Genomic DNA, 11786 nt, shown 5'->3' on the forward strand with positions numbered 1-11786 from the left:
GAACTTCTATTCCATCTTCTCGCACTCCTGCTTCATCACCCTGTCCATGGCTGCATGTTCTTGTCTCACCTTGTTCCAACTCATCATGCTCGCACTGCACCCTCTTGCCCATCTCGTCACATTCGTGATGCACATGCTTATCCACCCCCACATTGTTGTGACGCACCTTTGAATCCATGGTCCCTACAATAGCATTCTGCTAATTTTAATTATTCATTTGGTGAACAACAAGAGGTCAAATTCTGTGCATAGTAAAACCAGGTATATTTTTTGTTTAGTACCATTGATCTAATGGGCTACATACCTACAGTTACTCAGGTTGCAGGATAGTAGTATTCAAAACAGTCAACGTGAGCTACCTATAGTCTTTCAAGGTCTGAAGAGAGTGCTTCATTTTCTAAATCCACCGCAGATTTAAAAACACAGCTCATATACCATAGACTTGATTACTTGCAGGTAAACAAAAGCATTAAAATGAACATGACTTGTACCCGGCATGAATCAGAAATAGTCAGAAAAGTAAATTAGAAAGCACCACAATATTATTAATCTCCCAAAGCTGAAACGCGCTCCAAGACGATAGAAGTAACACTATAATAATTCATAGGTTAATTGTGCTTCTTAGCCTAACCCAGCATGTAAGCATAGCTGAATTTTCTTTTGTGGACATTACACAAGATGCAACGAATGTACTCCTGGACTGAGCTTCATTAGTACTTGTTTGAGCTTCAATAAGCGCAACACAAAATAATGGAGAATCTGCACATGCCTTTGAACCTACTACTGAATACTACCTAGACATCAAGCAAAAGCAAAACAGATCTGAACAAGTATAAAAATACAGAGAGTGATATATTATTAGCAGCTATAAAGTCAATGAATTTTAGTAAGACAATATAGCAGCAGCTACGAAATAGTATGATATTTTGCACATCTAATAAATCAATATTTACCATGATACACTTAGCCTAATTATTTACTGCCAAAAACTTATTCCTACAGTAGTTGGTGGACTATATTGACTGCAATGATCAACTCGTGCTTAACCAACACTTTACAGTGGTTATATCCTGATGTGGCATTCACAGTAGTTGTGAATGTCAGAAAATAAGTTTGAAACTATATGCAGCATCCCTACTGAATTTATAATTCTAGACTCGATACATGAGAAATCAACGAACACTATCTCCATTCAGGACGGGGATCCATTCACCTTGGCCAAGCAACCATTCTTACTGCACATGTACATCAGTGGATTTGCAGCTAGGAGGCTGAACCCAAAAGAAGTGCTGCAGTGGACCGGACGCACCTGAAGTAGCACCTGATCATCATGTTCAAGGCCACCAGTGCCTCTGACAGGTCGCGCCAGCGTGCCGGCCACCCGTAACCTCGACACCGCGGTTGGCGGCTACCGCCGGCTCCACCTCGTCTGCCTTGGTCCGGCGCCATATGAGAGGCGCTCTGACCCCTAGATGTAGAGCCGGCATCTAGTCCTGCGGCGGGCCCGAACACCCGCAGCTTCTATGCCACGCTCTACAGGTACATCCGGCTCCACATACGTTGCCTCGCCCTGGCGGTCCACCGGTGGTGACCTGGAGGTCGTTGGAGAGCTCCACATCTCGCAGACGGTGAGGTGCGGGTCGAGCACGTCGTCCTGGGAGACGAATCCCGTGCGGCGCTGCACGACACAGAACTAGGTGTGTCCACCGGCCAGCATGGTGCCGGAGTGGCGGGCGGAGAGGGCTGCCGGAAAGGGGAATTTTTCTAGGGGCTAGGGGATGGTGGTGTTGAGTGAGCGCGGACGGGCGGCGAGGCAGTATGCCGGCGGGGAGGGGGTCGCTTTGGGAGGGGAGAAGAGGGCATCAGCATCAGGGTGGCGGTGTGGGGAGACGATAGGGTGGCCGCCGCCGGCCGCCTCCATTGCGCGACGGGATGGAGTGGAGCGGCGACGAGGGGAGGGTGAAGTCGGAGGAAGGATGGCATCTGATGGTGAAACTCGTAACTACCCTTCTATTAAATTAAAATAAATAAATAATTTCAGTACTTATCAGTACTTTCCAGTACTTAATTTACAGTTCTTTTCAGTACTACTGATTTTTCCACCGTAGGATTAACTAGCGTCAACGGCTCCTAAATTCCCCAGCCATAGTAAAAGTTGTAAAAAAAAACGAAAACCATGACCATTCGTGTGGTTATCGCGCATGCTGTTTCGCCGGGCCCAACGCCTGAAGACAAAAACTAGTCCAACCAACGTTGGACGATGATCGTGATACAAACTCCAAACGTTGGACGGAGTAGGCCCCAAAAATTACCGTCATAGTTTTGTTGAAAATAATAGCAACAGTCTTTGGCTGCTATAAATAAAAAAGCAAAAAATATCGATGAAACTTACGGGCTTTTTTTTTGAGACCCCTCGATCTGTGTTACAGTTGTAGTATCTGAACTTATGCACTAACTCAACACCACACTCACACCACACACACGCACACCACTAGATGAAACTTACGGGCTGAGGAACACAAATCTTGTATTATCTTTCCGTCGACTTGCAAATTGTGCTAGTTTTCCAGATCGATTGGCTAGTTACGTGAGAGCAGCTTGTACTAGTATATCGGTTTGTGTACTTTGCATCTTGTCGATCGGAATCAGCTCGGAAGCTACGTGTGTGTAGCCGGGCGAGACGGCGCCGCGTGCGCGTACACGTGCCACTGTGCCAGGATATACGCCAACAAGTTGAAGTTGTGACATTGACCCTTCGCTCGACTATCTTGGTATGATCACGCACGAAAAAGGTGCACATCCAGAGAACTTTTGTGGACTGGGACTGGCTGAACGGGACGTGTAGACGTAGTATCATGTGGAGACACAGGATGAACGAGCACCGCCCAAATAAAGTATCTCCTTAAAATCCACCCGCGAAGTTGTCTAATTGGCAACGAAGTTTTCACAGAAAGACGATACGCGCGGGCTCGAGCTTCATCATCCCACCTTGCGCCACTTTTCATCCTCCAGGCGGCAATGTTTTTCTTCTCGGTAGCATTTTTTTACCGGAAGGCACTGAAAAATACAGTTATCGTGATCTTAGGAACCCCGGGTTTTTCTCGTTCGAGATTTTTCAAACAAATTTTAAATTTAAAAAATTCTGGCATCAAACTAATAAATTTCTGGCGTGAACTAACCGAACTTAGCATGAAACGCAGCGGTAGGGCCTTCCCGTCGACAAGCAACAGGTTGCACGGTCTAATGGCGGTTCCCTCTTGTTTTCTATTTTTTTACACAAAACTCAGTTTATCTAGATAAAAAGGAGATAATTGTGCGTGTCTGAATTCTCGAACTCGCGACCTGATGAAGTTTGGAGAGAGCACCAAACCACCAACATGTGACATATGTTGCCTGTTTCACCTAATATTCGACTTTAAATTCAAATGTAGCCGAATTCTTTTACTCGGTATCTACATTTCGGAGATTTCGGCCGAGAAAGAAACCCTGCTCTAGGGTCCAGGCATGTAGGTTTGTGATATTCAAGGTTTAAATATATAGTATCTTCTTAGTTCAACGAATCGACGGATTCGTTAAATGCCTAAATGAATACTCTTTCCGTCCCATAAAAATGCTTCTCAATTTTTTTAGATATTTATGTACCTACACAGTAAAAATATATCTAAATACTGTTGGATAATTAGGCACAATTTTCATGATTAAATCCAGAATATTAAACATGACGATAACAACTACTAACATGTGAAACTCGAACATACTAGATGCATTACTCAACATGAATAATAGCATCGCATACAGTAAAGCATCCATCTAAACAGATCGAGATATGTCGCACGTACCGATCTGGTGGCGGTGGCGGTGGAGGTGTTGCAGATGATGTCGCAGCAGTAACGTTGTTGATGACGGGTCGAAGTAGACAGCGTTGAAGACGACGGTAGGCAGCACCGTCCGACTTGGACGGAAGACGACCCGTGTTGAAAAACTTGAGTAGTTGAGCAGAGCGCTTCCCAAAAATCTAATTCGCCCTCTCCCGTACGGGATCGCAAAGGCGAGAGGTTCCGGAGATATGCTCTCCCGTTCGCCAGTGCACGCCGACGCGCAGGATGGAGTAGGCTACGATAGCGACGCAAGCAGAGAGAGGTGGAAAACCCTAACTCGTGTATTGGATAATCTTTCTGCGGTTGCCGGGCAAGAGATTATATAGGCTTAGGAAACCCTAGGCAACGTGGGCCCCGCCCAAGTTGAACGCACGTTTCGAGTCGGTTACAGATAGCCCACGGTCTGGGAGCGACCCGAACCGACTAACTGCGACTCGTTCGTCTAGGACTCTGTTCGTTTTCCTGAACTGCAAAAACAAAGGAAAGTCTCGGCTCGAGGCTCAATCCACTCACCACTCACAACGATCGCGGCGCGCCGAGACGAGCAAGGAGGAGGAAGAGCGCGCGTGTACCACTCCTCTTTTCACTCATTTACTAGTGGTAGAACAACCCACCTTATAAGGTGGTCTAACTTTCTCCAAACTTTCCATGTGGGACTAAATTTCTCACCACTTGCCACTTCCTAGTGAGCTGCCATTAACTTGGGCTCAAACTCACATGGGCCGCCACTATGTGGGCTTTGAGTTTTATAGGGAAATCTGAAATCTAATTTAGGCCACTTCATATGGGCCCAATATTTCAACAATCCCCCACCAGATCTCAAATACCCATTTAGAGATTTACCAATACCCGCTGCTTGTTTATATACCAGTGTTTCAGCAGAGACTGTTAAGTTGAACTTCCGTCTAGAACCTTAAGCTATATCTATTCACACTTGAACAATAGACTAAGCCTTGAATTGCAAGTTTTGTGTGAACATGTTTCACTCAAAGCCATAACTAGTACATGGCTGCTAGTAGCCTGCCCCCGCGGGTGAAGTACATGCGTCATACTTTGTGGTCTCTTCATTAGTTTACTAGAGATCACCCAAATCTCATAGATTGCAACGTTTAACCACCGGACTCATATAGATGTGTTATTTCAAGATTGCTCTGTAGGATAGCATCTTTGCTAAAATAGCCAACATAAACACATTAAAGCTTGTTGCCAACCTGCCTTACAGCAATTGAGAGTTGTGCATCTTCACATAGAGAGGATTACATAATACTCTCCTCAATTAAACCACTAGTTTGTTCTTTCGAGGTCCTAATTCACGGGATATCCGATCACAAAGGTTGGGTTACCACTATGGTGTAACATCAACGAGTCTCAAACCCATCTCCCTCGATGCACTTTCTATCACATTACGTGGAAGTCCCTTTGTAAAGGACATCGAACGCCACGAAGGCACACCTTCTTCTCCGTGAGCTCCTTCCACGAAGTAGGAGCTCGTTCCACTATGTGAAGACCTTAGGGAAGCCTTCAATCCCATACTAACTTTCCGGCTCGATCACAAACTTGATCGCTCCTGGTGACCGCTACCGCCTATGAGTTCTCAACCTCCAAGATTAAAAAGATAGGAGAGAAAAACTTAGTAAAATGGCTCAAATCGAAATATGTGTGGTTGAAAGAGAGAGAGGATGAAGAGATCTTCGAGATGCACGGATCAATTCTCAAAAACGTTGGACGAATCTCTCGGAATCAAGGATTTCAGGTTGGGAAAAGTGATGAAGTTCTTGAGACCTTCACAAATCATATCAGGATCAATTAGAATGGCAAAGGTATTTTTCCATGTATTCGGGATTGCCTTATATGGCTGAACTAGCCATTGGAGGCAAAAAAAACGCGTAGAAAAAAAACACCCGGTATGACTTGGGTCAGGACCCGGTTATACCGGATGAGCCTCTTGGAAAATAAGGTAGGAAAAAAAAAGCAGACATGAAGATTGTCTGGTATGACCGGCCTGGGCCCGGTCATATCGGCCCATTTGCAGAAGATCGACAGAGTGAGGGAGCGGGAAGTTAGAGCAAGTATAATAGTGCTTAGTCGACAGGCTATACCATTTACCATGTCATTAAAATCTTAGGTGTGAGAGAGAGAAAACAGGAAAGAGGAGAGAGCCGGATCTTCTGCTACCGCCGGGCTATAGCAAAACGACCAAGAAAAGGGAGGTCCCACGTAGCCTTGCTCCAATCGTACACATGCATTGGATAATTAAATAGTAACTGGAGTCTGATATACAATCGATCTAACTGCTAGCTACTATATGGATAGGTTTTTTGTTTACTCTAGGTGATCTGGCAAGGCCATAGAGCTACTCCCTCCGTCCCAGTTCACAGGGATTACGCGTATCCCTAGATCGTATATTTAACGATGATAATGCAATATATGTATTACAAAATATATATCATTAGAAAGGTTAGATGTTCTACTTTCTAATGATATAATTTTTATATTATACAAATGATATAATGTTGGCCAAATTGACAACCTAAGGATACGCGTAAGTCCTATGAACTGGGATGGAGGGAGTAGCAACGGGCTTCATTATTAAGAGCAAGTTTAATAGTATAGCCAGCTGCTAGCTATAAGCAAGATGCAATATCATCTATAGCTAATATGTAGTGTATAATAGTTGGCTATAACAATGCACTACTTTATCTATACATTACCCACTCTTCACTTTCACAGAATGCCTAGGAGATAGAGTGACTCTTGCATTAGAGCCTATTTACCTTCTCTGCTCTTTCTCCCCTCTAACTAAGCACAAATGTTATATTTAGATCTTATAGTCTGCTGACTCAGCTTGCTCTAATCTTGCTCGCGGGGCGGCAGCAGAGATTGCGGCGGCAGCGCGATGCCAGGAGCGAGTGGGGCGCGTGCTTGGCGGCAGGCGTGCGGCGCAGCAAGCGGCGGCCCGCGCGACGCGAGCGGCTGGCCGTGGCGAGCGGGCATGGGCCAGGCGGCGGCTGCTGCATGGTGTGCGAGTGCGGCTCGCGAGAAAAAGAAGGGGAAGGGGACGCGGCCATGACCGAGCGCGCGCGGCGAGCGGCGGCTGCGTGCGGGAGCAGGCGCGCGTGAGAAGAAAAACAAGAAAAGAAAAAGCAGCGCGCGTGAGAGGCTGGGAGCTAGAGCAGCGAGCCAGAAATCGATCGGAGGATTGCGTGCGGACGAGCACATGCGCGCGAACTCGGCCGGCCGGTCTGACCGGCCTGCGATTTGCTGTTTTGTTCTTTTTTTCTTTGATTTTTTTTTAGCAAAAAGCGGAGCAAATTTTGAGCCTCTTTTGGGTAAAATCTCAGCAAACTTTGATCATCAATATGAGCTAAATATTGTGGATAGACGCAGCAGATGGAATATTTTTGTGGTGAACAAAAAGTGGTAGAAAAGAAATGTCAAACGCCAAGCAAAAAAACGAGCCACACCTTTGGAGATACGGAAAAGAGAGAATCAAAGGCGGCATATGGTGGTGAAGATAAAATGATGAAATATGCCAAACGAATGGGATGAAAGGATATGATTTACATCTCACAATATAATATGATCAGATCTTATAAAACAATATCACAGAATAAGGATCCACCATATAGGTATTACAAATATGACCATAATCATGATAGGCAACTTATATGGCACTAAAATTATGAAGAACACGAGAGAAATATATCAATCTACTGCCACAAACCCGTAGTCTAGAGATTAACTACTCCCTCTTGGTCATTGTGATGATGATGAAGACGTTGGAGAAGGTGGAGATCCCTCCGGCGGTGATCCCGGCGGAGTTTTCCCCTCCAACCTTCCCTGCAGCAGCCTCGTTTTCGTGTTTCTGTGTTTCTGCGGCACTCTCCTCCTGAGAACTCTTCGGTGTCATATATATAGTCATTTTTAGGGTAAAATACGTCGGTGGGCGAAAGAATCGGAGCAATCGAATGATCGACGGTCGAAAGAGGGGGATGGCGCGCCACCTGGCCTCTTTCGGCCCTCAGGGCCTCTCCAGGTGTGCTTCCAGGGCTTCGGTTGCTCCAAAAATTTCAGATCCATTTGACTCCGTATAGATCTCTGAAAGTAAATGTAAGGGTACATTGCCCCTATGTGTGGTTTTGGTAATTAATGACAACCCCTATGGACTAATGTTTTCATTGAGTTTATATGAAGAAATATTCCATATGTACTTCTTGTATTCCATGTGTTGGATTCAAGTATGGATACCATGAAGATAAAGATACACCTTGTGTATTGGCATCAAGATCATTGATTTAAAGATACATATGTGATATGATCAAGAAGAAGAAATGAAGATGGAGTTCTTAGGTGGAACTCAATATTAGCCATGCTCTATCTTAAGTGAGTATGAGAAGATACAAGGTTGAGTTGGGCAAGTTCAAGATGAGCATCTTGAGTGGATCACATGCTTGAAGCTTGCCGTCCATTTGGTGATAATGGACATGTGAAGATGTGCATCAATGGAGCTTTCCCATCATGGTGTATGGGGGAGCATTTGTGAGTCTTCACGAAGCAACGGTGATCAAGTTGAGGCATTCCGGCTTGAGTGGAGCTTGAAGAGTTATCATCAAGATCAAGCGGGATGCGCAAGGCAAAGGTATGGCCTTGCTAGGTTTTCCTTTTACCGGTCTCAAGGTGGTTGTTGGGAGACCGGATTATAGGATAGATAGCCGCACTATCAAGAGGGGCTTTCGGTTGGGTAGCTTGATCACATCGTCTTAGGGAGCTCAATACTTTGCATACTTTGCATATCTCTATTGCTTCTTGGTGTTTCTCTGTGTGAGGTTCTTGAGCTTGTTGCTAGCTTTACAACAAGTTCAAGTTCATCGAAAACGGAATCCGCATGCATCTTCTATTGCGTTTTCGAGTTTGGACGTCTTCACCGTTTCTTGACGGTGGGAGACTCCCTCTCTAAAATCATATAAAATATTCTGTGAGGAGTCTCCATATTAGTCGTTATCTTTCCAACAAAATTGGTTTCATGTCAATCGGGGTCCGGACACAAAAGTTATCACAGTTTTTGTATAACATGTTTTTCACGCTGGCCGGTCACTGGCCCGGTCAACCGGCCGTGGCACCGGCCTCGTCCGATCACGCGCTCGGTCCGACCGGGATTTGGACCGGGCTTCCCCGGCGCCGACCGGCCTCTGGACCTGGGTCAACCGGGCACTGTCCAGTGGCCTTTTCCCGTCATCCGGTTGCTGTCCGGTCTGTGGCCCGGTTTGGACCGGCCGTTCCGGTCACAGGCCCGGTCTGACCGGGCCCTGCGCCGGACCGCCCGGTCCCAGGCCCGGTCGACCGGATTCCTCGAGGCCTTACCTTCCCCAACGGTTATTTTCTCCCTTGGGTTATAAATAGCCCTTCTTCCACCTTGGGCTGTTTAGTTCTTCCTATTCTCTCTCCTCCATTGTTGCATTTGAAGAACTTGCTCTCTCTCTTGTCTCCCCCCATGATTCTTGCTCATTCTTGAGGGATCTAAGAGAGGAGATCTAGATCTACACTTCCACCAATCAATTTCTCCTCTAAGTGAGGGAAACTCTTGGGATCTAGATCTTGGAGTCTTTTGTTGACTTTCCCCATTGTTCTTCCTCTCCAATCTCTTCCTAGCATTTGTTGCTCGGGTGGGATTTGAGTGTGAAGGACTTGAACACCTCTAGTGTTCTTGCTTTGCATCATTGCATAGTGTTGAGCTCTCCACCACGATTAGTTCGAGTGAGAGACCGTGAGCTTGTTACTCTTGGAGGGAGACCTCCTAGTTGGCTTGGTTGGTGCCCCGGTGATCTCTTCGTGGAAGATTGTGAAGGGGCCCGGGCTTCTCCTTCGTGGAGCTTGTGAAGTGGTTGTGGAGCTTGCCATCTCCGGAGTGGAGGAAAAGCTAACCATAAGGAAAGGGCCATTATCCTTCGTGGGTGTGGCTCGGAGAATAGGGTGAGCCTTTGTGGCGTTGGGGAATCCTTCGTGGGACCTCCACTCCTCCAAACGTGACGTACCTTCTTGCAAAGGAAGGGAACACGGGAATACATCCTCGTCTCCGCGTGCCTCGGTTATTTCTATACCCGAGCTCTCTTTCCTTGTGATAGCCATCGTGCTTGAAGTACATATATCTTGCTATCACTTGTATTACATATATCTTGTGCCTATTTTGCTTAGCTCTAGTTGTTATTGTTACACTTAGTTGAGCTTAGCATATTTAGGGTTTGTGCTTGTAATCTAAACGTTAGTTTAATTCCGCATTCTTACAAGACAAATCCGTAAGAGTTTTCAATTGCCTATTCACCCCCCCTCTAGGCGACATCTCGATCTTACAGTAAAAAATACACAAAATAGAGTTTCCCTGTTTTGCAATATTATAACCCAAATAAATGGGATTATTGGTAAATCCCCGTAAATCAATGTAAAACATGGTATTATCACCATATATGTTACAAATATGTGAAAATTTAATATGATACAGGACAAATTTGATGTATGCATTTTACATGCACCACACCTCCTACTCAAGCCACACTAAGACCTAGCCCCAACTAGAATCAACCGCAAGATAAAAACAATAGCTGGCTGGCTAAGCCCAACTGGACCCGGAACTAGCACTAGTAGAAAAATGGTCAAATGTTCGGAGGTGCCCAAGCATTAGTCCCGGTCACGTTTGGAACCGGGACTAATGTGAGCATTAGAACCGGTTCCAACAGCTAGGACGCTGCACGATTTTAGTCCCGATTTGAAAGGGACCTTTAGTCCCGGTTAGAGACACCAACCGTGAAGATCTACGCTTTAGTCTCGGTTGGAGACACCAACCCGGACTAAAGGTTTACTGTTTTTTTTTTGCTCCATACCCCTTTCCATGAATCGGCCTTTTTAGCTTTGTAAAATACAAAAGAAAATGGTAGAAAATTCAAAATTAAAAATCGTATTAGATGTTGGTTGGTTAGGTGATCTAGTTACTACGAAAAATAACAAACATCAATTTTGATTTATTTTGCAAAAAATCTGTATGTAAAATGACAATAACTTTTGCATACAAACTCAAAAAATGTTTAATATATGAAAATCTATCTACGCCAAAAAGTTACATCCGATTTCACCTCGCTATGGCCGGTTAGCCAATTCTAAGATTCTCAAAGTACTAAAGGGAAATATGAAAAAAATCAGATTTTAGGTATTGCAAAAAAAAACTTTTTACAAAAATAAAAAAATTATTTATTTATTCAAGATTATTGTTACTTCATTACTTTTGTTTATTAAAATGATTATTTGGAATTCAAACAGTAAAGAAGTGTGACATCGTGAAGGAGAGGTTAATAGGATTGATATGATACTATTTTCAATAACGTGTGCCCAAAGCAATTGGAAGCGGGACATAAGGAACTCAGAAGTTAAACGTGTTAGTGCTAGAGTAGTTTGAGGATGGGTGATCGATCAGAAAGTTTGACCATGTGTAAGTAATTTGACTAGAGATTAAATGTAGTTAGACACTAAACTAGTCAAATAACTCAAATATTAGAAATTCGGAAAAATAGAAAAAAAAAGGAGCGGAAAAAATAGAATAAAAATGAATAAGAAAAATGCACAGACCGCCCTTTAATCTCGTTTGGTCTTACAAATAGGGACTAGATGTACTCCGCCCAAACGCGCCTGCCGTCCATGTGAAGGGCCTTTAGTCCCGATTTGTAAAATAGCCAGAACTAAAGAGGGAGGCTTTAGTCCCGATTTTACAGTCCCGGTTATCAAATTGGGGCTAAAGACCCTTACCAACTGGGACGAAATGCCCATTTTCTACTGATGTAGAGGCCACCAACGACGCTAGATCTGCCCCAGAGCGACCCCAAAGGTCGGAGGGAAGACCACAGTTGCCAAAGCAGCTGTAGC

Source organism: Lolium perenne, chromosome 7, assembly GCF_019359855.2.
Source record: "Lolium perenne isolate Kyuss_39 chromosome 7, Kyuss_2.0, whole genome shotgun sequence".
Lineage (NCBI taxonomy): Eukaryota > Viridiplantae > Streptophyta > Magnoliopsida > Poales > Poaceae > Lolium > Lolium perenne.